The following is a 25,253-nucleotide window of genomic DNA, read 5'->3' on the forward strand; positions in this document are numbered from 1 at the left end:
TGCTGCCAATGGTGTAGCATCAATACCCCTAAGAGGAATAGGATTTTCTAATGGTTCAAGAGTAAATCCACAGCGCTTAGCAAATGAGAGATCCATGAGACTCAGGGCAGCACCTGAATCTACAAACGCCATGACAGGATAAGATGACAGTGAGCAAATCAAAGTTACAGACAGAATAAATTTAGGTTGCAAATTACCAACGGTGACAGGACTAACAACCTTAGCTATACGTTTAGAGCATGCTGAGATAACATGTGTAGAATCACCACAGTAGTAGCACAAGCCATTCCGGCGTCTATGAATTTTCCGCTCATTTCTAGTCAGGATTCTATCACATTGCATTAAATCAGGTGTCTGTTCAGACAACACCATGAGGGAATTTGCGGTTTTTCTATCACATTGCACCGAATTAGGTGTCTGTTCAGACAACACCATGAGGGAATTTGCGGTTTTGCGCTCCCGCAACCGCCGGTCAATTTGAATAGCCAGTGCCATAGTATCATTCAGACCTGTGGGAATGGGAAAACCCACCATAACATTCTTAATGGCTTCAGAAAGGCCATTTCTAAAATTAGCGGCCAGTGCACACTCGTTCCAATGTGTCAGCACGGACCATTTCCGAAATTTTTGGCAATACACTTCAGCCTCGTCCTGCCCCTGAGACATAGACAGCAAGGCCTTTTCTGCCTGAATCTCAAGATTGGGTTCCTCATAAAGTAAACCGAGCGCCAGAAAAAACGCATCAAGATCAGCCAATGCCGGATCTCCTGGCGCCAGCGAAAAAGCCCAATCCTGAGGGTCGCCCCGTAAGAACGAAATAACAATTTTTACTTGCTGAGCAGAATCTCCTGATGAACAGGGTCTCAGGGACAAAAACAATTTACAATTATTCACGAAATTCCTAAACTTAAACCTGTCTCCGGAAAACAGTTCAGGAATCGGTATTTTAGGTTCTGACCTAGGATTTCTGATAACATAGTCTTGTATGCCCTGCACACGAGTAGCCAGCTGGTCCACACTTGTAATCAAGGTCTGGACATTCATGTCTGCAGCAAGCATAGCCACTCTGAGGTAAAGGGGAAGGAGAAAGAAAAAAAAAAAAAAAACTCAGAATCTTCTTTCTTATAATCCCTCTTCTGCAATGCATTAAACATTTAATACTGGCCTGGCAAACTGTTATGACCCCAATGGCGAGGGTCTCAGAGGAACGTGGAAGTCTGCAGAATACAAAAATCCAGCTCATAGGGCAGTGGTAACTGGGTTGACCATATATCTACTCCTAACGCCAACACTAGAAGTAGCCGGGGATCATTCCTACGTTGATTCTAGATGACACGCGCCAGCCGGAGAATCTAGCTACCCCTAGTAGAGGAAAACAAAGACCTTTCTTGCCTCCAGAGAAGGGGACCCCAAAGCTGGATAGAAGCCCCCCACAAATAATGACGGTGAGGTAAGAGGAAATGACAAACACAGAAATGAACCAGGTTTAGCACAGAGAGGCCCGCTTACTGATAGCAGAATAAAGAAAGGTAACTTATATGGTCAACAAAAACCCTATCAAAATCCACACTGGAAATTCAAGAACCCCCGAACCGTCTAACGGTCCGGGGGGAGAACACCAGCCCCCTAGAGCTTCCAGCAAAGGTCAGGATATAGATTAGGAACAAGCTGGACAAAAATACAAAACCAAAACAAATAGCAAAAGCAAAAGGCAGACTTAGCTGATATAACTGGAACCAGGATCAGTAGACAAGAGCACAGCAGACTAGCTCTGATAACTACGTTGCCAGGCATAGAACTGAAGGTCCAGGGAGCTTATATAGCAACACCCCTAACTAACGACCCAGGTGCGGATAAAAGGAATGACAGAAAAACCAGAGTCAAAAAACTAGTAACCACTAGAGGGAGCAAAAAGCAAATTCACAACAGGACACGTTGCCAGCTACACAGCAGGGGAACAGCTGGCGGTGCTGAACGCCACTGACACATTGGCGGGTGTTTTGCTCTGTGCAGCTAGCACTTCCGGGCGCCAACTGATGGTGTTAGAGCCCTGGGTCAGCAGGAGGAGAGGGAGCAGAGTGTAGGCTGAAGCCTGCACTGGCGGCAGCTTTGTGTCTGCATGGCTTTTGCAGGACACGTTGCCGGCTACACAGCAGGGGAACAGCTTGCGCTGCTGAACCCCACTGACTAGAGTTGAGCGACTTTCATTTTTTTAATATCGAGTCGGGTTTTGTGAAACCCGATTTTGTCCAGAGTCGAGTCGAGTGCAGTCGGCCGATTATCGCTAAAAGTCGGGGATCGACCGAAACACGAAACCCAATGCAAGTCAATGGGGAAGCATAGTCGGCAGTGAGTGGAGGCCAGGAAAACACCTACAGTGCCCATTTTAATGCCAAAAACATCCATTCTTGTTTCTGAAGCTTGTCAATCTTAATTAACTTTATAATAATAGTTGGGCATAGGGAATTGGGGGTCATTTGGCAAAAGTTGTGGGGGGAGTAGGGCTGGCTCAAGTTTTTCGTGGGCCCAGGAAATGCGGACTACGTCACGGCGGTGTTGCAGGGAAAGGTAAGTATTTCAACGTTGCAAGTGCTGTGATCCTGAGCAAGCAGGGGGGGCCCACTCGTTCGCATTGGCACTGGCACAGGGCCCCTCAAAGTACGGCGGTGTGTTTGCATGGCGGGGGCGCCTCCCACCAGCAGCGACACTTTTGCGTACTCTGAGGGGCCCTGTGCCAGTGACGAGTATGCCCCCCCACCTGATGAAGGAACCTACACTTTCATCTGCACCTTCCTCTCTGTCCCTGTGTAAGGTGGTATAACATGCGGGAAGGGGAACCTTACTTTCAGCAGGGTCAGATTCTGGCTGTGTAGAGTATAAGGGGAATGTAGTGGTCTAGGTCAATGTACCAGCAGACTCATCTAGCAGTGGCTGGGCAATGGGCAGGATGAGGAGGAAACAGATATAGGGCCAAAGAATAAAGTAGGCTAAATGCAGTTCAAAATTGGTAACAGGACTAAACAGGCGGCATTGCTTTGTTCAGTGGAGTAGCAAACCCAAGAGCAGCAGACACTGTTTCAAGGGCCTAACCACACTAGTAGGCCAAATGCAGTTTAATATCTGATAGTATAGGGCGAAAGCCAGAATGTGGAAGCTCAGCTTTGTTCAGTTGAGGACAACACCAGGCAGAGGCAGACAGACATCTTTAGTAGGCCGGAACAGCCAATTTTTTTAAAAAACAGCAGTTAATAAGAGGCAGAAGGTAGAAGCTCAGCTTTATTCAGTTGAGGACTACACCAGGCAGGGGCAGACCCCTTTAGTAGGCCGGAACAGCCAATTGCATTTTTAAAAATGGTAATTTGGAACAGAAGGTTGAAGCACAGCTTTATTCAGTTGCAGCTTCTTGGCAATAATATAAAGAAGATGAGACAGGACAACACTCGTTGGATGCCATATCTGTGTTTTCACTGGAAAAAAAACTGTCAGTTAACTACTTGTAGGAGAAAGTTTTTGTAGCTGGAGGCCACTTTTTGTATTGTACCAGTTTTTTGTTGTATGTTTGGAACTGAAGGTTGAAGCTCAGCTTTATTCAGTTGAGGACAACACCAGGCAGGGGCAGACCCCTTTAGTAGGCCGGAACAGCCAATTGCATTTTTAAAAATGGTAATTTGGAACTGAAGGTTGAAGCTCAGTTTTATTCAGTTGAGGACAACACCAGGCAGGGGCAGACAGACACCTTTAGTAGGCCGGAACAGCCAATTGCATTTTTAAAAATGGTAATTTGGAACTGAAGGTTGAAGCTCAGCTTTATTCAGTTGAGGACAACACCAGGCAGGGGCAGACAGACATCTTTAGTAGGCCGGAACAGCCAATTGCATTTTTAAAAATGGTAATTTGGAACTGAAGGTTGAAGCTCAGCTTTATTCAGTTGAGGACAACACCAGGCAGGGGCAGACAGACACCTTTAGTAGGCCGGAACAGCCAATTGCATTTTTAAAAATGGTAATTTGGAACAGAAGGTTGAAGCACAGCTTTATTCAGTTGCAGCTTCTTGGCAATAATATAAAGAAGACGAGACAGGACAACACTCGTTGGATGCCATATCTGTGTTTTCACTGGAAAAAAAACTGTCAGTTAACTACTTGTAGGAGAAAGTTTTTGTAGCTGGAGGCCACTTTTTGTATTGTACCAGTTTTTTGTTGTATGTTTGGAACTGAAGGTTGAAGCTCAGCTTTATTCAGTTGAGGACAACACCAGGCAGGGGCAGACAGACATCTTTAGTAGGCCGGAACAGCCAATTGCATTTTTAAAAATGGTAATTTGGAACTGAAGGTTGAAGCTCAGCTTTATTCAGTTGAGGACAACACCAGGCAGGGGCAGACAGACACCTTTAGTAGGCCGGAACAGCCAATTGCATTTTTAAAAATGGTAATTTGGAACAGAAGGTTGAAGCACAGCTTTATTCAGTTGCAGCTTCTTGGCAATAATATAAAGAAGACGAGACAGGACAACACTCGTTGGATGCCATATCTGTGTTTTCACTGGAAAAAAAACTGTCAGTTAACTACTTGTAGGAGAAAGTTTTTGTAGCTGGAGGCCACTTTTTGTATTGTACCAGTTTTTTGTTGTATGTTTGGAACTGAAGGTTGAAGCTCAGCTTTATTCAGTTGAGGACAACACCAGGCAGGGGCAGACAGACATCTTTAGTAGGCCGGAACAGCCAATTGCATTTTTAAAAATGGTAATTTGGAACTGAAGGTTGAAGCTCAGCTTTATTCAGTTGAGGACAACACCAGGCAGGGGCAGACAGACACCTTTAGTAGGCCGGAACAGCCAATTGCATTTTTAAAAATGGTAATTTGGAACAGAAGGTTGAAGCACAGCTTTATTCAGTTGCAGCTTCTTGGCAATAATATAAAGAAGACGAGACAGGACAACACTCGTTGGATGCCATATCTGTGTTTTCACTGGAAAAAAAACTGTCAGTTAACTACTTGTAGGAGAAAGTTTTTGTAGCTGGAGGCCACTTTTTGTATTGTACCAATTTTTTGTTGTATGTTTGGAACTGAAGGTTGAAGCTCAGCTTTATTCAGTTGAGGACAACACCAGGCAGGGGCAGACACCTTTAGAAGGACGGAAAAGCCAATTTTTTAAAAAACAGCAGTTAATCAGAGCCAGAAGGTAGAAGCTCAGCTTTATTCAGTTGAGGCCAACTTGAATTAGGGACTGCAGACAGACTTTGCAGGCTGTCCCCTGTGTGGACCATGCATCCAATACATTAACCCATTGAGCCACAAAGGACACGTAACCTTCCGTGGCCAGGCCTACAGGTCCATGTGTCTGTTGTCAGGTATACCTTTGGACTGACAAATTGACAGAATGCAAGGACAATGCGGTCTTTAACATGCAGGTGGAGGGGTGGGATGGCTTTTCTCGCAAAAGAATTGTCAACTGGGTAGCTCATAGCGTGGTATATTGTAGTTCATCCTGGCTTTATTAATATTAAATTAAATTAAAAAATAGGCTCTATACACTTTATAATTGGTTCCAGGGGTACACGGGCAGCAGTGGTCTGGTCAGTGGAGGCCTAGTGGAAGGAGGGAGCGCAGAAAGGCTTCGAAGGCCTAATATAATTAAATTGGGCTGGCTGTAGGCACTTTATTATTAGTTACAGGGGTACACGGGCAGCAGTGGTCTGGTCAGTGGAGGCCTAGTGGAAGGAGGGACCGCAGACAGGCTTCAAAGGCCTAACATAATTAAATTGGGCTGGCTGTAGGCACTTTATTATTAGTTACAGGGGTACACGGGCAGCAGTGGTCTGGTCAGTGGAGGCCTAGTGGAAGGAGGGACCGCAGACAGGCTTCGAAGGCCTAATATAATTAAATTGGGCTGGCTGTAGGCACTTTATTATTAGTTACAGGGGTACACGGGCAGCAGTGGTCTGGTCAGTGGAGGCCTAGTGGAAGGAGGGACCGCAGACAGGCTTCGAAGGCCTAACATAATTAAATTGGGCTGGCTGTAGGCACTTTATTATTAGTTACAGGGGTACACGGGCAGCAGTGGTCTGGTCAGTGGAGGCCTAGTGGAAGGAGGGACCGCAGACATGCTTCGAAGGCCTAACATAATTAAATTGGGCTGGCTGTAGGCACTTTATTATTAGTTACAGGGGTACACGGGCAGCAGTGGTCTGGTCAGTGGAGGCCTAGTGGAAGGAGGGACCGCAGACAGGCTTCGAAGGCCTAATATAATTAAATTGGGCTGGCTGTAGGCACTTTATTATTAGTTACAGGGGTACACGGGCAGCAGTGGTCTGGTCAGTGGAGGCCTAGTGGAAGGAGGGACCGCAGACAGGCTTCGAAGGCCTAACATAATTAAATTGGGCTGGCTGTAGGCACTTTATTATTAGTTACAGGGGTACACGGGCAGCAGTGGTCTGGTCAGTGGAGGCCTAGTGGAAGGAGGGACCGCAGACAGGCTTCGAAGGCCTAATATAATTAAATTGGGCTGGCTGTAGGCACTTTATTATTAGTTACAGGGGTACACGGGCAGCAGTGGTCTGGTCAGTGGAGGCCTAGTGGAAGGAGGGACCGCAGACAGGCTTCGAAGGCCTAACATAATAAAATTGGGCTGGCTGTAGGCACTTTATTATTAGTTACAGGGGTACACGGGCAGCAGTGGTCTGGTCAGTGGAGGCCTAGTGGAAGGAGGGACCGCAGACAGGCTTCAAAGGCCTAATATAATTAAATTGGGCTGGCTGTAGGCACTTTATTATTAGTTACAGGGGTACACGGGCAGCAGTGGTCTGGTCAGTGGAGGCCTAGTGGAAGGAGGGACCGCAGACAGGCTTCGAAGGCCTAACATAATTAAATTGGGCTGGCTGTAGGCACTTTATTATTAGTTACAGGGGTACACGGGCAGCAGTGGTCTGGTCAGTGGAGGCCTAGTGGAAGGAGGGACCGCAGACAGGCTTCGAAGGCCTAACATAATTAAATTGGGCTGGCTGTAGGCACTTTATTATTAGTTACAGGGGTACACGGGCAGCAGTGGTCTGGTCAGTGGAGGCCTAGTGGAAGGAGGGTCCGCAGACAGGCTTCGAAGGCCTAATATAATTAAATTGGGCTGGCTGTAGGCACTTTATTATTAGTTACAGGGGTACACGGGCAGCAGTGGTCTGGTCAGTGGAGGCCTAGTGGAAGGAGGGACCGCAGACAGGCTTCGAAGGCCTAACATAATTAAATTGGGCTGGCTGTAGGCACTTTATTATTAGTTACAGGGGTACACGGGCAGCAGTGGTCTGGTCAGTGGAGGCCTAGTGGAAGGAGGGACCGCAGACAGGCTTCGAAGGCCTAATATAATTAAATTGGGCTGGCTGTAGGCACTTTATTATTAGTTACAGGGGTACACGGGTAGCAGTTGTCTGGTCAGTGGAGGCCTAGTGGAAGGAGGGACCGCAGACAGGCTTCGAAGGCCTAACATAATAAAATTGGGCTGGCTGTAGGCACTTTATTATTAGTTACAGGGGTACACGGGCAGCAGTGGTCTGGTCAGTGGAGGCCTAGTGGAAGGAGGGACCGCAGACAGGCTTCAAAGGCCTAATATAATTAAATTGGGCTGGCTGTAGGCACTTTATTATTAGTTACAGGGGTACACGGGCAGCAGTGGTCTGGTCAGTGGAGGCCTAGTGGAAGGAGGGACCGCAGACAGGCCTCGAAGGCCTAACATAATTAAATTGGGCTGGCTGTAGGCACTTTATTATTAGTTACAGGGGTACACGGGCAGCAGTGGTCTGGTCAGTGGAGGCCTAGTGGAAGGAGGGACCGCAGACAGGCTTCGAAGGCCTAACATAATTAAATTGGGCTGGCTGTAGGCACTTTATTATTAGTTACAGGGGTACACGGGCAGCAGTGGTCTGGTCAGTGGAGGCCTAGTGGAAGGAGGGACCGCAGACAGGCTTCGAAGGCCTAATATAATTAAATTGGGCTGGCTGTAGGCACTTTATTATTAGTTACAGGGGTACACGGGCAGCAGTGGTCTGGTCAACGGAGGCCGATTGTAATGAGTGTCTGCCAGTTAGTAGTCCAAAACAACAACTAAATGTGAATGTCTCGCATTAAAACAAAACAAAAACACTAAAGGGTGCAATCATTAGGTTCAGGGGTGGGATCCTCTGCGTTGTTTCAGACCTACTAATTTTGCGCAAAGTATTTACTGTGGACACTGCCCCTGACTATGTTAAGTACCATCATACATGTCAACACAATGGTATTGTCAGTGGCAGGTATGGAAGGATGTCAGCGCATAGACTTAACATTGGTGGAAGTGTGAGAGATAACTGTGGAAGTGGTAGAGCAATGTTTGACCTGGGGGTGGGTGAACTCTCTTGTGGCTGGCGTTACAGGCCCAAGGCCCCTCATATTACAACAGTGTGTCTGACGTTGGGTGCGCACCACCACCGCCAGAGACACTTTATTGTACTATGAGGAACCCAGTAGCAATGCCGTCGACCAAAAGCGAGTACACCCACCTCTTCAGACAAACAGCAATCTCACGGGTGCTTGCGCCAAGTCGCGATACCACGGCCCCGTGTGGGGAGTTTGGCCATTTAGGGAGGTGTAAACATGTTGTATGCTGGACAATCAGCTGCAGCAAATTAGACATTAGAAAAGTAATTCACAGTAGTCCACAGGCAAGAGCTTTTCATAGGAAAGCTAGGTGTCGGCCGGGCAAGGTGGGGCAAAAGATTTCGAAATCCAGTTGTGGTTCATTTTAATGAATGTTAGATCGTCAACATTTTGGGTAGCCAGACGAGTCCTTTTTTCGGTTAATATTGAACCTGCAGCACTGAATACTCTTTCTGATAGGACACTTGCTGCCGGGCAAGCAAGCTCCTGCAATGCATATTCTGCCAATTCTGGCCAGGTGTCTAATTTTGATGCCCAGTAATCAAATGGGAATGACGGTTGAGGGAGAACATCGATAAGGGATGAAAAATAGTTAGTAACCATACTGGACAAATGTTGTCTCCTGTCACTTTCAATTGATGCAGCAGTACCTGTCCTGTCTGCGGTCATAGCAAAATCACTCCACAACCTGGTCAGAAAACCCCTCTGTCCAACGCCACTTCTGATGTGTGCACCCCTAACACTCCTAGTCTGTTGCCCCCTTGAGCTCGTGTGAGAACGATCACGTGCGCTGTGTGCTGGGAATGCCTGAAGCAAACGGTCAACAAGAGTTGATTGTTTGGTTGCTAATATTAGTTCCAAGTTCTCATGTGGCATAATATTTTGCAATTTGCCTTTATAGCGTGGATCAAGGAGGCAGGCCAACCAGTAATCGTCATCGTTCATCATTTTCGTAATGCGTGTGTCCCTTTTTAGGATACGTAAGGCATAATCCGCCATGTGGGCCAAAGTTCCAGTTGTCAAATCTCCGGTTGTGATTGGGTGAGGGGCAGTTGCAGGCAAATCTACGTCACTTGTGTCCCTCAAAAAACCAGAACCCGGCCTTGACACGCAACCAATTTCCAGTGCCCCCGGGAAAGGTTCCGCATTAAAAATATACTCATCCCCATCATCCTCCTCGTCCTCCACCTCCTCTTCGCCCGCTACCTCGTCCTGTACACTGCCCTGACCAGACAATGGCTGACTGTCATCAAGGCTTTCCTCTTCCTCTGGTGCAGACGCCTGCTCCTTTATGTGCGTCAAACTTTGCATCAGCAGACGCATTAGGGGGATGCTCATGCTTATTACGGCGTTGTCTGCACTAACCAGCCATGTGCATTCCTCAAAACACTGAAGGACTTGACACATGTCTTGTATCTTCGACCACTGCACACATGACAACTCCATGTCTGCCATCCTACTGCCTGCCCGTGTATGTGTATCCTCCCACAAAAACATAACAGCCCGCCTCTGTTGGCACAGTCTCTGAAGCATGTGCAGTGTTGAGTTCCACCTTGTTGCAACGTCTATGATTAGGCGATGCTGGGGAAGGTTCAAAGACCGCTGATAGGTCTGCATACGGCTGGCGTGTACAGGCGAACGTCGGATATGTGAGCAAAGTCCACGCACTTTGAGGAGCAGGTCGGAGAACCCAGGATAAGTTTTCAATAAGCACTGCACCACCAGGTTTAAGGTGTGAGCCAGGCAAGGAATGTGTTTCAGTTGGGAAAGGGAGATGGCAGCCATGAAATTCCTTCCGTTATCACTAACTACCTTGCCTGCCTCAAGATCTACTGTGCCCAGCCACGACTGTGTTTCTTGTTGCAAGAACTCGGACAGAACTTCCGCGGTGTGTCTGTTGTCGCCCAAACACTTCATAGCCAATACAGCCTGCTGACGCTTGCCAGTAGCTGGCCCATAATGGGACAACTGGTGTGCAACAGTGTCATCTGCCGATGGAGTGGTTGCCCGACTGCGGTCTGTGGAAGAGCTGTAGCTTCTGCAGGAGGACGAGGAGGAGGAGGAGGAGGGGGTGCGAACGCCTACAGCCAACTGTTTCCTAGACCGTGGGCTAGGCACAACTGTCCCTAAATTGATGTCCCCTGTGGACCCTGCATCCACCACATTCACCCAGTGTGCCGTGATGGACACATAACGTCCCTGGCCATGCCTACTGGTCCATGCATCTGTAGTCAGGTGCACCTTTGTACTCACAGATTGCCTGAGTGCATGGACGATGCGCTGTTTAACATGCTGGTGCAGGGCTGGGATGGCTTTTCTGGAAAAAAAGTGTCGACTGGGTAGCTCGTATCGTGGTTCAGCGTACTCCATCAGGGCTTTGAAAGCTTCACTTTCAACTAACCGGTAGGGCATCATCTCTAACGAGATTAGTCTAGCTATGTGGGCGTTAAAACCCTGTGTACGCGGATGCGAGGATAAGTACTTCCTTTTTCTAACCAGAGTCTCATGTAGTGTGAGCTGAACTGGAGAGATGGAGATCGTGGAACTTGCGGGTGTGCCGGTGGACATGGCAGACTGAGAGACGGTTGGAGACGGTATTGTTTCCGCCGGTGCCCTAGATGCAATATTTCCGCCTACAAAACTGGTGATTCCCTGACCCTGACTGCTTTTGGCTGGCAAAGAAACCTGCACAGATACTGCCGGTGGTGCAGAAAATGGTGGCCTTACAGTGACGGAAGGGATGTTGCGTTGATGACTAGCTTCATTGGCCGAGGGTGCTACAACCTTAAGGGACGTTTGGTAGTTAGTCCAGGCTTGAAAATGCATGGTGGTTAAGTGTCTATGCATGCAACTAGTATTGAGACTTTTCAGATTCTGACCTCTGCTTAAGCTAGTAGAACATTTTTGACAGATGACTTTGCGCTGATCAATTGGATGTTGTTTAAAAAAATGCCAGACTGCACTCTTCCTAGCATCGGATCCCTTTTCAGGGATTGCAGACTGAGCTTTAACCGGATGGCAACGCTGTGCTCCAACAGGTTTTGGCTTTGACACGCGTTTTGGGCCAGATAGGGGCCCGGCAGATGGAACCTGTTGCGATGTTGATGCCTGCTGCGGCCCCTCCTCCACCTCCGCTTCTGAACTACTGCTGCCTGCACCCTGTTCCCCCAATGGCTGCCAATCGGGGTCAACAACCGGGTCATCTATTACCTCCTCTTCGAGCTCGTGTGCAACTTCTTCTGTGTCACTGTGTCGGTCTGTGGTATAGCGTTCGTGGCGGGGCAACATAGTCTCATCAGGGTCTGATTGTGGATCTGTACCCTGAGAGGGCAATGTGGTGGTCTGAGTCAAAGGAGCAGCATAGTACTCTGGCTGTGGCTGTGCATCAGTGCACTCCATGTCAGAATCTACTTGTAATGGGCATGGCCTGTTAAGTGTTTCACTTTCTAAGCCAGGGACGGTATGTGTAAAGAGCTCCATGGAGTGACCCGTTGTGTCGCCTGCTGCATCCTTCTCTCTTGTTGTAGTTTTTGCTGAGGAGGACAAGGAAGCGACTTGTCCCTGACCGTGAACATCCACAAGCGACGAGCTGTTTTTACATTTACCAGTTTCAGAAGAGGAGGCAAAAGAGCTAGAGGCTGAGTCTGCAATGTAAGCCAAAACTTGCTGTTGCTGCTCCGGCTTTAAAAGCGTTTTTCCTACTCCCAGAAAAGAGAGCGTTCGAGGCCTTGTGTAGCCAGACGACGAAACTGGCTCCACAGCTCCAGACTTAGGTGGAATATTTTTATCCCCACGACCACCTGATGCTCCACTACCACTACCATCATTACCAGCTGACAATGAACGCCCACGGCCACGACCTCTTGCACCAGACTTCCTCATTGTTTTAAAAAATTAACCAAAGTAACTTTATTTGTTGCTGTCAAACAACTTACACGGTGAGCTATAACTTCAGTATGATTTCTATATCCCTTAACAGGTTGGTGAGACCACAAGGAAAATCAGGCACAATGTTACACACTCTGTTTTCTGTGGCACAAAATCACAGAGATGACACACACGCAGGACTGTCACTCAAGCACTAATGTCAATATTATTCTCCCACCTAATTTTTTTTTTTTTTTTTTCTCAGGGAGACTTTAGAAACCAAATAAGATAAAATGTTTTTTTCAGGGACAATTTAGAAACCAATACTATATAAACCAATACTAATAAAAAAAAAAAAAATAGCCTTTGTATGGCCCACAATTAGAGAGAGAGAGGTGGCACACCCAGGAGTCAAGACTGGCACACAAGCTGAAAGGGCAATATTACTCTCCCACTGTTTTTTTATGTATTTTTTTTTTCACGGAGACTTTAGAAACCCAATAATATTAAAAAAAACAAAAAAATAAATAGGCTTTGTATGGCCCACTGAATGAGAGATGGCACACACAGGAGTGGCACACAAGCCCTGACTGAGGCCAATATTTTTCTCCCACTGATTGATGTAGTGTTTTTGTGTTGAGGTAGATTTTAGAACACAAATCTAGGAAAAAAATAAATAGGCTTTCTATGGCCCACAATTAGAGAGAGAGAGGTGGCACACCCAGGAGTCAAGACTGGCACACAAGCTGAAAGGGCAATATTACTCTCCCACTGTTTTTTTATGTTTTTTTTTTTTTTCACGGAGACTTTAGAAACCCAATAATATTAAAGAAAACAAAAAAATAAATAGGCTTTGTATGGCCCACTGAATGAGAGATGGCACACACAGGAGTGGCACACAAGCCCTGACTGAGGCCAATATTTTTCTCCCACTGATTGATGTAGTGTTTTTGTGTTGAGGTAGATTTTAGAACACAAATCAAGGAAAAAAATAAATAGACTTTCTATGGCCCACTCAGTGAGAGATGGCACACACAGGGATGGCACTGTAGCAGAAATGCCAATCTTAATCTTCCACAAAAAAAAAAAAAAAAAAACAGGGACTGTCCTACAATTACTATCTCCCTGCAGTAATGTAAGCCAGGTATGGCAGGCAGCAATAGGAGTGGACTGATGCACAAATTAAATAAAAAGTGTGGACAAACAAAAAAGATAGCTGTGCAGAAAGGAAGGAACAAGAGGATATGTGCTTTGAAAAAAGCAGTTGGCGTACACACAGCAATACAGCTATCACGGAGCCTTCTAGGGCAGCCCAATGAGCTACAGCGCTGAGGGAAAAAAAAAAAAAATAGCTTCCACTGTCCCTGCACACCGAAGGTGGTGTTGAACAGTGGAAATCGCTACAGCACAAGCGGTTTGGTGGTTAGTGGACCCTGCCTAACGCTCTCCCTGCTTCTGACGAAGCGGCAGCAACCTCTCCCTAAGCTCAGATCAGCAGCAGTAAGATGGCGGTCGGCGGGAACGCCCCTTTATAGCCCCTGTGACGCCGCAGACAGCAAGCCAATCACTGCAATGCCCTTCTCTAAGATGGTGGGGACCAGGACCTATGTCATCACGCTGCCCACACTCTGCGTTCACCTTCATTGGCTGAGAAATGGCGCTTTTCGCGTCATTGAAACGCGACTTTGGCGCGAAAGTCGCGTACCGCATGGCCGACAAGCACAGGGGTCGGATCGGGTTTCATGAGACGCCGACTTAGCCAAAAGTCGGCGACTTTTGAAAATGAACGACCCGTTTCGCTCAACCCTACCACTGACACATTGGCGAGGTGTTGGGCTCTGTGCAGCCAGCACTTCCAGGCACCAACTGGCAGTGTTGGAGCCCAGGGACAGCAGGAGGAGAGGGAGCAGAGTGTAGGCCGAAGCCTAATTGAACCAATTTTAAAGGTAACCTTTAACCCCCCCTCAGGTGTTTCAAACTAGAAGAGCCACACCTTGTGCAGCTGTAATGCTGCACAAGTCAAAGGTTGCTCTTTAAGTTTTGAATCTTGCAGACGCTGAATGAAACACGTATAACATTTAGCCCCTTATACAGTCAAACTGTCTTGGAGGCGTGACTTTCCTTCTTAATGAGACGCAGCTCAGCTGTCAAAAATCCCACCTTGGTGCTTGGCACAGTCTCCTGAGCGTTGTTATTAGCTGTACAGGAGTCTGCGCTGTTGTGTTATCCCATGGCCATGCGCTGTTTGTGCAGCCCGTCATCTGACATCATTTCATGTCGGCTGGTGCGGTTCGCGATGCCCATGTATCCCAGCCCAGCAGTGTCTTTACATTGTTTCACACTGCGGGGCTGGGATTCATGGCCTTGCGCAGTACATATGTTCGCCTCTCACTCGTGTCCTTACACCTGCTACAGACTGTGCGGCGTCAGCTGATCCCTTATCGCATGCCACGGCCATGAAGCCGTACAGTCTGAAGAAGGCGGAAGGAGATGAGTGACAGGCGAAGATATGCACTGCTCATGCCCGTCAATCACACCCTCGCAGTCAAAATAAATAAGACACCGAGGGGCGTTGTGTCGGGCAGGGCGGCCGCAGAGGCGCAGCCAGCCAAACAATGATGTGAGAAGACGGGCAGCGCTACCAAGGGGGGTGCAGCGTGTCATTACAAAGGAAAGTCACACCTGAGGGACGTTTTAATGGTCTCAGGGGACACATTTTAGACGTGTTCAGTTCCACGTGTGCAAGGAGAATGAGTTTATGAGGCACCTTGCACAAATGCAGCATGACTGCTGTACAAGGTGGCTGTAATACATACAAACGCCTGGGGGGGGCAGGTTCCCTTCAATTTCAGTTCTTGTGTCTGCGTGGCTTTTGCAGGACACGTTGCCAGCTACACAGCAGGGGAACAGCTGGCGGTGCTGAACCCCACTGACAGAGTGGCGGGTGTTTTGCTCTGTGCAGCCAGCACTTCCGGGCCCCAACTGGCGTTGTTAGAGCCCAGGGTCAGGAGGAGGAGTAGAGGGAGCAGAGTGTAGGCCAAAGCCTGCACTGGCGGCAGCTTTGTGTCTGCGTGGCTTTTGCAGGACACGTTGCCAGCTACACAGCAGGGGAACAGCTGGCGGTGCTGAACCCCACTGACAGAGTGGCGGGTGTTTTGCTCTGTGCAGCCAGCACTTCCGGGCCCCAACTGGCGTTGTTAGAGCCCAGGGTCAGCAGGTGGAGAGTGAGGAGAGTGTAGGCCAAAGCCTGCACTGGCGGCAGCTTTGTGTCCGCGTGGCTTTTGCAGGACACGTTGTGTCACGATTCACACCGTGACTGTCAAGATCCCTTAGCCGCGGCCAGCAGTTTGTCACAAAATCCACAGGGATTCCTGACCACTGCCACCAATAGGTCACGGATTGGGGTGACTTTAGGCCCACCAGACAGCTATCACATGTGCAGGGGGCTTATCTTAGTTATCCCTCCACTGCCACAATGTGATAAAAAAAACACACACAAGTTTAATGACCTCTTAGGTTACAGCAGGGGCTTATTTTAGGTATCCCACTGCTCTTCAATATACCATGAACTGCAGGGATTTGTGTATCCCGCTTACAGTTCCACTTAAACCTTGCAGCTCTCTGGCGCCCCCCCTACCGTCAGGTCAGATTAGGTACTGCACCTAGGGTAATTAGTCGCCAGAAAGGCTGCCTGCTATGTACTGGCTATTGGGCACGCTGCAGCGAGGCGATAACTACTCCCGCTCGGGCAGGAACAATAATTATCAAGCCGCAGTCACTGCAGTGACACCCAATGGCCTGTACACGGTATTGCTGCCACCAGCTCCGATTAAACGGGTCCGGAGCTAACCAAAAAACAGTAGCGTAATTTCCCTTCAAGAGACAGGGTACGTTTTTAGAGCATAAAGAACGAACTAGTATTAAATATTATACTCCAGAAAGGTCAGGCAGTGCTTTATCAAAATATTTTACAAAGATATTACAAATGAGACAATTGCAAATATGTACAAGGTAATTATGAAAATAAAAGGATGAAATGAAGAAAAGATAACACTCACATATTCTCAGGTCATTGCATTGCAGGCAACCATACGTCCCAGCTCATTGGCCGTGCTGCTCAGGGCTCACAGGAAAAGACAAGAAGCTGAGCTGGGGGTCCTTCCACAAACTTAAAACCTGCAGCTAGTGACATCACAGAAAGGCTGGCTTATCCAGACCCTCCTCTCTCTACATTCTGAGTAAATGTAAGCTAAATTTTTCTAAGACTTGTAATTCCGCTACTGAACATATCATAGTCCTAACATAACCAGCATTCATCTCGGAGTAACGTGGGCTTTCTAATAAGATCAAATATGCCCTCTCTGGGATACATATTTACAGAGAAATCCCTACTTCTTCACCAGATGGAGTTAGATGTCTGTGTTTAGAGTAATGGGTAGATGCTTCGATGGAGATCAAGGATATGTATTTTCATGTCCCTATCTTAAATGATTTGCCTAATATCTTCCAAAAACAGAACAAAAGACTTTCATATTCTGGAAGTTTCTAGTCTAGTTTAAGCTGGGCACTTTCCACCACAGGAAATACCGGTCATAAATACCTTTCGTCAATAAAACTCTCTTCCCCCATGTACATTGACAAGGCAGCCCTAGGCTGAGTGAAAGGGAAGGGGGTTTTTTTTAGCCCACAGCTTGCTAGCAACAGAACTAAACTTATATGATATTTCATACCATATCGTGACACCTCCCCCTTTTGGCGTGTGCTAGGGAGGTAGAACCCCACGGTATGCCTCCATGCGCACCTCAGTAGGTTCACCCTGGCGGGAAAGTCCATCTGCATTACCATGCTCTTTGCCCGCTTTGTGTTTAATGGTGAAGTCAAATTGCTGAAGGGCAAGGCTCCAGCGTAGCAACCTGCCATTGGTTCCACACATGGTGCTTAGCCAGCACAGAGGGTCATGGTCGGTCACCACAGTGAAGGTGCGACCGTACAAGTAGGGCTGCAAGCGCTGCAGGGCCCAGACTATGGCCAGGCATTCCTTCTCGATGGTGGAGTAGGCCACTTCCCTCGGCAAAAGTTTCCGGCTCAGGTACAACATGGGGTGCTCTTGGTCCTCCGAGTCAACCTGGCTGAGCACAGCACCAAGGCCAAACTCGCTGGCGTCGGTCTGTACCAAGAATGGTCGACTGCTGTCGACTGCTTTCAACACAGGGGCGTTGCACAGAGCAGTTTTCAACGCCTGGAAGGCCCCCTCACAGCCATCTGTCCAGTTGACGATGTGGGGTAGCTTCTTCCTGGTGAGGTCCGTCAAAGGTTTTGCCAGGCTACTATAGTGCTGCACGAAATGCCTATAGTACCCTGCAGTGCCCAGGAAGGACATCACCTGTTTCTTGGTCCCATGAGTGGGCCAGTTCACGATCGCACCCACTTTCTCAGGCTCTGGTTTCAGGGTGCCTCCGCCTACCCGGTGCCCCAGGTAGTGGACCTCCCTCATGCCCATCTGGCACTTTCCCGGCTTGATAGTCAGTCCTGCTCGGTGAATTCGCCTGAGCACCTCCTCGAGATGCTGCAGGTGTTCATCCCAGGAGGGACTGAAGATGGCAATATCATCTAAGTACGCCACGGCGTACTTCTCCAGTCCCTGAAGCAGGAGATTGACCATCCGCTGGAAAGTGGCAGGGGCATTCTTCATGCCGAAGGGCATGACCGTGGACTCGTACAGTCTGAAGGGTGTGATAAAGGCGGATTTCTCCTGCGCCTCAGGGCTCAGGGGAATCTGCCAGTATCCTCGACTCAGATCCATTATTGTCAGGTACTTTGCGCCAGCTAACTTCTCAAGCAGCTCCTCTATGCGCGGCATGGGGTGCACGTCAGAGGCTGTAATGGCGTTGAGCCCCCTGTAGTCCACGCAGAAATGGGTGGTCCGGTCCTTCTTGGGCACGAGAACTACAGGTGAGGCCCACGCGCTCTTTGACCGTCGAATCACCCCCAGCTGTAACATCTCATCGATCTCCTGGCGCATAATCTGCTGCACCTGGTCAGAGATTCGATAGGGTGTTCGCCGTAGTGGGGCGTGATTCCCGGTGTCCACCTCGTGGACGGCTAACTCAGTCCTTCCAGGCTGGTTGGAGAACACAACCCGGAAGGGTTCCAGTGTGGTTTGCAACTGCAACCGCTGTGGTTCATCTAGCGAGGCGCATACCTCCACGTCCTCAATGGACCCATTGGCCTTGGCTTGGGCCAGCATGTCCAGGAGGGTGTCTTCCTCCCCGTCTTCGGGTGCGCTGCAGACCGGTAGGACGAAAGGTTCACGTTCGTGATGAGCCTTCATCATGTTGACGTGAAAGGCCTTTCGCCTACTCCGAGCGTGGTCAAGCGTGACCACGTAGGTGACCGGGTTGAGCTGTTGGTGGATGACGTATGGGCCCTCCCAGGCTGCCTGAAGCTTATCCGTTGGTACAGGAACCAGCACCCACACCTTTTGACCCATGTGGTAGGTCCGCTCCCGGGCGTTCTGGTCGTACCAGTGCTTCTGATCAGCCTGAGCCTGCGTCATGTTGTCATGCACCAACTGCGTCACGGCCTGCATCTTGTCACGGAAGCGCATGACATACTCCACTATGGACACTTCAGAAGGGTTCGGCTCCTCTTCCCAGGATTCTCTTACCAACCCAAGGGGTCCCTGGTCTCGCCTGCCATACAGGAGCTCGAAGGGGGAGAACCCGGTCGAGGCCTGCGGAACCTCTCAGTAAGCGAATAGCAGGTGTGGGAGGTACCGCTCCCAGTCACGCCCTTGTGTCTCAACCAGCATGCGTAGCATCTGTTTGAGGGTACCATTGAAGCGTTCACACAAGCCATTGGTCTGTGGGTGATACGCACTCAATACCAGGTGCTTCACCTGCATTTTCTTACAGAGAGCCTCCATTAGGTGAGACATAAATTGGGTCCCTTGATCAGTAAGCATTTCTCTGGGAAATCCTACCCGTGCAAAGATAGCCACAGGGCATCCGCCACCTTATCTGCCCTAGTTGACAACAGAGCTACTGCCTCTGGGTACCGGGTAGCGTAGTCTACCACAGTAAGAATAAATCGCTTTCCAGAGCTGCTGGGGACGGCCAGTGGGCCCACAATGTCCACCGCAATCCTCTGGAAAGGCTCCTCTATCACTGGCAAAGGGATCAGGGGAGCCTTAAGAGCAGGCCCCGCCTTCCCCACTTTTTGACAGGTGACACAGGAGCGGCAGTAGTTTGACACATCTGTCCCCATCTTAGGCCAATAGAAGTGTTGAGACAGCCGGGCCTTAGTTTTGCTGATCCCCAAGTGTCCAGCTAGTGGGATCTCATGGGCAATCCGCAACAACTCACCCCGGAATTGCTGCGGGACGACCAGCTGTCTTTCCCTCAACCACTCCTTTTGTGATTCTCCGGGTACTGTCTCCCGGTACAACCTTCCCTGTTCCCAGAACACCTTCTCCTTATCAGTCTCGGAGAATGGCGTCCCGGCGAGTTGTCTCAAACTCTCTAGGCTCGCATCTGTGTGCAGAGCGGCCTGAAACTCCTGGCTAGGGGAAGCCAGAAGCGATGTCAGGGTCCCTTCCCCACGGGAACCCTATGGGACCTGCTCTGGGTCCACCTCTGGTTCAGTCATACTGATGACTGAGGAGGGTCCGGGAGGCAGACAGTTATCTGCGTTCCGAGCACTCTGACTGCGGGTGACAGCAGCTACGTAGGCTGTCTCCCCGGGGATTTCTACAGACCCATCAGCCGACGCTGCTATGGGCTCTACCTCCCCATCCACCCCCATTACCTCAGGAGCATTGCTACTTATGGGCCAGTTACCTTCCTCGGTGGCACCGGTCAATTGCATGGCATCACCTTGCTCACGGTTCCCATGTATCTCCCCATTTCTTGTAGCACCGACACTTGCCCCTGCTAGGGGTTCCTCAGCCGTCTCACTCCGCAGAGCAACGTGGCTGAGCACTCCTGTACCTATTGACACATCAACTTGCACAGAAACATCATTATCAGATTCAGTTGGCACAGGTACAACATTTTCACCATCAATCCTAGGGAAAAAATGGTTAACAGATGCATCATTACAAGATAAAGCATGGTCAGGTAACACATGCGATTTCCCATCATCATCATCATCATCATCAGGGTTAACTTTACCCTCATTAGTAGATTGGGGAGGGGGGTCATCGACGAAGTATGCAACCAACCTCCCCAAATCAGTCCCCAACGAAACATCAGTGGGCAAATTATCAGACAGCCCCACTTCCTTCACCCCGCTCCCGGTACCCCAATCAATAAAAACCCGGGCCATCGGTAAGGGACAGCTGATGCCTCCAATCCCAGTGACAGTTAGGGTTTTCCCCGGAATGATTTCTTCAGGGGCCGCCAGTTCGGGTCGGATGAGGGTTAGTTCAGCCCCGGTGTCCTTGAGGCCTGTAGCAATATGACCTCCCACAATGACATGCTGTACGTTATCACACCCCCTCCCAGCCACACCACCCACCAAAAGAACTGCTGCATTAGGCCCTGGGGTCCTGGATGAGGGGTTCTTCTGCTTGGCTGGACATTGGGGACTGATATGACTAGGCTGCCTCCAGCTGGAGGTGACTGGCTTCCGCACTTCCGATCTACGGTTGGCCTCATAGGCATCGGCAATCTGCGCTGCTTTCGTCACGTCTTTGGGTTCTCTGTCCATCACGAACTGTCGCACCTCAGTTGGGCAAAGATGGAAGAACTGGTCTTTGATCATCAGGTCTCGCAGCTGTGCAAAGGTGGTCACTGACAGTCCTTGGGTCCACTGGTCAAAGTGGGTCCCCAGTCCATGCACCACATCACTGTAACTGTCGTGTGGGCAAAGTTGGAGGGTCCGAAACTTTTTACGGTACACCTCGGGTGTAAGCTGGTACTTGGCTATCAGAGCCTGCTTGATGGCCTCATAGTCACCATCTTGTTCTTGAGGGAGGGCAGCAAACACCTCCAGAGCTTTGCCTCTCAGCCCTGGTGTCAGTTATCGTGCCCATTCTTGTGTAGGTAGCTGGTACTGTCTGCAGGCTTTCTCAAAGGCCCACAGAAAAGTGTCCAAGTCCCCATCCTTTTCCATATCCGGAAAGTGGTTGGGCCGGGGCTTTGGTGTCTGAGCGCTGCTGGGCTCACGGCTCTGGGACGACCCCTGCATTTGCAGTTGGGCCATCTGCAGCTGGTACTCCCACTGCGCTTGGGCCTCTCGCTCGGCTCGCTGGGCCTGGGCCTCTCGCTCGGCCCTCTTTTGGTATTGCTGGATCAGCTGCAGACGTCGGTCCAGGTCATCTGTGGAGCATTGTTGCAGAGCCAGCTGCAGGAGGAGGTCTGCGCCCCCTTGGTTGCCAGTAGGGCCCGTGTTCAGTGGTTGGACCTCTGCTGCAGCACCATGTTCGCTTGTGCCGGCTTCTGCGGCCTCTGGGCTCTGTGGCCTGGCTTGGTCTGCTTCAAATTGCATCAGTTCAGCGACCATTTGAGCCTTGTTCTTACCCTGGGGCTTCAGGCCACGGTACGTGCATATCCCAGCAAGAGTGTCCTTCTTCTGCTGGGTGTACCAGGCTTCTCCTTTCGCAGCCATGGTTGCCAAATAAAAGATAGGATAGAAAAACGAAGAGAAAGGGAGGGGATAATTACCAGTACACAATTGTCTCACAACTAATAAGCACTGAGTTTGTTCTCCCAAACTTATTTGCGCAGAGTTCTCACAAGAACTTTCTGCAAGTTTTTAGTGAGAGGAATGATTGTTCAAACCAAATCACTAATGCTCTAATATCCCACCGCCTTGCCACTAGTGTTGAGCATTCCGATACCGCAAGTATCGGGTATCGGCCGATATTTGCTGTATCGGAATTCCGATACCGAGATCCGATACTTTTGTGGTATCGGGTATCGGTATCGAAACAACATTAATGTAAAAATGTGTAAAAGAGAGAATTAAAATAAAAAATATTGCTATACTCACCTCTCCGACGCAGCCTGCACCTTACCGAGGGAAGCGGCAGCGTTCTTTGTTTAAAATTTGCGCTTTTCTTTCCTTACGTGAGGTCCCGGCTTGTGATTGGTCGCGTGCCGCCCATGTGACCGCAACGCAACCAATCACAGCAAGCCGTGACGTAATTTCAGGTCATTCAGTATTTTAAAATTACGCTCCGGCTTTGTGATTGGTTGCGTCGCAGTCACATGGGCGACGCAACCAATCACAGCAAGCCGTGACATAATTTCAGGTCCTTAAGGATTTTAAAATTACGTCCCGGCTTTGTGATTGGTTGCGTCGCAGTCACATGGGCGACGCAACCAATCACAAGCCGTGACGTCACGGGAGGCTGGACACGTGCGCATTTTAAAATGGCTTCCCGGCTTGTGATTGGTTGACAGCGACGCAACCAATCACAAGCCGGGACGTCACGGGAGGCTGGACTCGCGCGCATTTTAAAATGCGCGCGTGTCCAGCCTCCCGGCTTGTGATTGGTTGACAGCGACGCAACCAATCACAAGCCTGGACGTCACGGGAGGCTGGACTCGCGCGCATTTTAAAATGCGCGCGTGTCCAGCCTCCCGTGACGTCACGGCTTGTGATTGGTTGCGTCGCCCATGTGACTGCGACGCAACCAATCACAAAGCCGGGACGTAATTTTAAAATCCTTAAGGACCTGAAATTACGTCACGGCTTGCTGTGATTGGTTGCGTCGCCCATGTGACTGCGACGCAACCAATCACAAAGCCGGAGCGTAATTTAAAAATACTGAATGACCTGAAATTACGTCACGGCTTGCTGTGATTGGTTGCGTTGCGGTCACATGGGTGGCACGCGACCAATCACAAGCCGGGACTTCACGTAAGGAAAGAAAAGCGCGAATTTTAAGCAAACAACGCTGCCGGTTCCCTCGCTGAGGTCCAGGCTGCGTCGGAGAGGTGAGTATAGCAATATTTTTTATTTTAATTCTTTATTTTACACATTAATATGGTTCCCAGGGCCTGAAGGAGAGTTTCCTCTCCTTCAGACCCTGGGAACCATCAGGGATACTGTCCGATACTTGAGTCCCATTGACTTGTATTGGTATCGGGTATCGGTATCGGATTGGATCCGATACTTTGCCGGTATCGGCCGATACTTTCCGATACCGATACTTTCAAGTATCGGACGGTATCGCTCAACACTACTTGCCACCAATTGTCACGATTCACACCGTGACTGTCAAGATCCCTTAGCCGCGGCCAGCAGTTTGTCACAAAATCCACAGGGATTCCTGACCACTGCCACCAATAGGTCACGGATTGGGGTGACTTTAGGCCCACCAGACAGCTATCACATGTGCAGGGGGCTTATCTTAGTTATCCCTCCACTGCCACAATGTGATAAAAAAACCACACACAAGTTTAATGACCTCTTAGGTTACAGCAGGGGCTTATTTTAGGTATCCCACTGCTCTTCAATATACCATGAACTGCAGGGATTTGTGTATCCCGCTTACAGTTCCACTTAAACCTTGCAGCTCTCTGGCGCCCCCCCTACCATCAGGTCAGATTAGGTACTGCACCTAGGGTAATTAGTCGCCAGAAAGGCTGCCTGCTATGTACTGGCTATTGGGCACGCTGCAGCGAGGCGATAACTACTCCCGCTCGGGCAGGAACAATAATTATCAAGCCGCAGTCGCTGCAGTGACACCCAACGGCCTGTACACGGTATTGCTGCCACCAGCTCTGATTAAACGGGTCCGGAGCTAACCCAAAAACAGTAGCGTAATTTCCCTTCAAGAGACAGGGTACGTTTTTAGAGCATAAAGAACGAACTAGTATTAAATATTATACTCCAGAAAGGTCAGGCAGTGCTTTATCAAAATATTTTACAAAGATGTTACAAATGAGACAATTGCAAATATGTACAAGGTAATTATGAAAATAAAAGGATGAAATGAAGAAAAGATAACACTCACATATTCTCAGGTCATTGCATTGCAGGCAACCATACGTCCCAGCTCTTTGGCCGTGCTGCTCAGGGCTCACAGGAAAAGACAAGAAGCTGAGCTGGGGGTCCTGCCACAAACTTAAAACCTGCAGCTAGTGACATCACAGAAAGGCTGGCTTATCCAGACCCTCCTCTCTCTACATTCTGAGTAAATGTAAGCTAAATTTTTCTAAGACTTGTAATTCCGCTACTGAACATATCATAGTCCTAACATAACCAGCATTCATCTCGGAGTAACGTGGGCTTTCTAATAAGATCAAATATGCCCTGTCTGGGATACATATTTACAGAGAAATCCCTACTTCTTCACCAGATGGAGTTAGATGTCTGTGTTTAGAGTAATGGGTAGATGCTTCGATGGAGATCAAGGATATGTATTTTCGTGTCCCTATCTTAAATGATTTGCCTAATATCTTCCAAAAACAGAACAAAAGACTTTCATATTCTGGAAGTTTCTAATCTAGTTAAAGCTGGGCACTTTCCACCACAGGAAATACCGGTCGTAAATACCTTTCGTCAATAAAACTCTCTTCCCCCATGTACATTGACAAGGCAGCTCTAGGCTGAGTGAAAGGGAAGGGGTTTTTTTTAAGCCCACAGCTTGCTAGCAACAGAACTAAACTTATATGATATTTCAGTTCTTGTGTCTGCATGGCATTTGCAGGACACGATGCCGGCTACACAGCAGGGGAACAGCTGGCGGTGCTGAACCCCACTGACACATTGGCTGATGTTTTGCTCTGTGCAGCTAGCACTTCCGGGCGCCAACTGGCAGTGTTAGAGCCCAGGGTCAGCAGGTGGAGAGTGAGGAGAGTGTAGGCCAAAGCCTGCACTGGCGGCAGCTTTGTGTCCGCGTGGCTTTTGCAGGACACGTTGCCAGCTACACAGCAGGGGAACAGCTGGCGGTGCTGAACCCCACTGACAGAATGGCGGGTGTTTTGCTCTGTGCAGCCAGCACTTCCGGGCACCAACTGGCAGTGTTAGAGC

The sequence above is a fragment of the Ranitomeya variabilis genome, chromosome 7 (genome assembly GCF_051348905.1).
Source record: "Ranitomeya variabilis isolate aRanVar5 chromosome 7, aRanVar5.hap1, whole genome shotgun sequence".
Lineage (NCBI taxonomy): Eukaryota > Metazoa > Chordata > Amphibia > Anura > Dendrobatidae > Ranitomeya > Ranitomeya variabilis.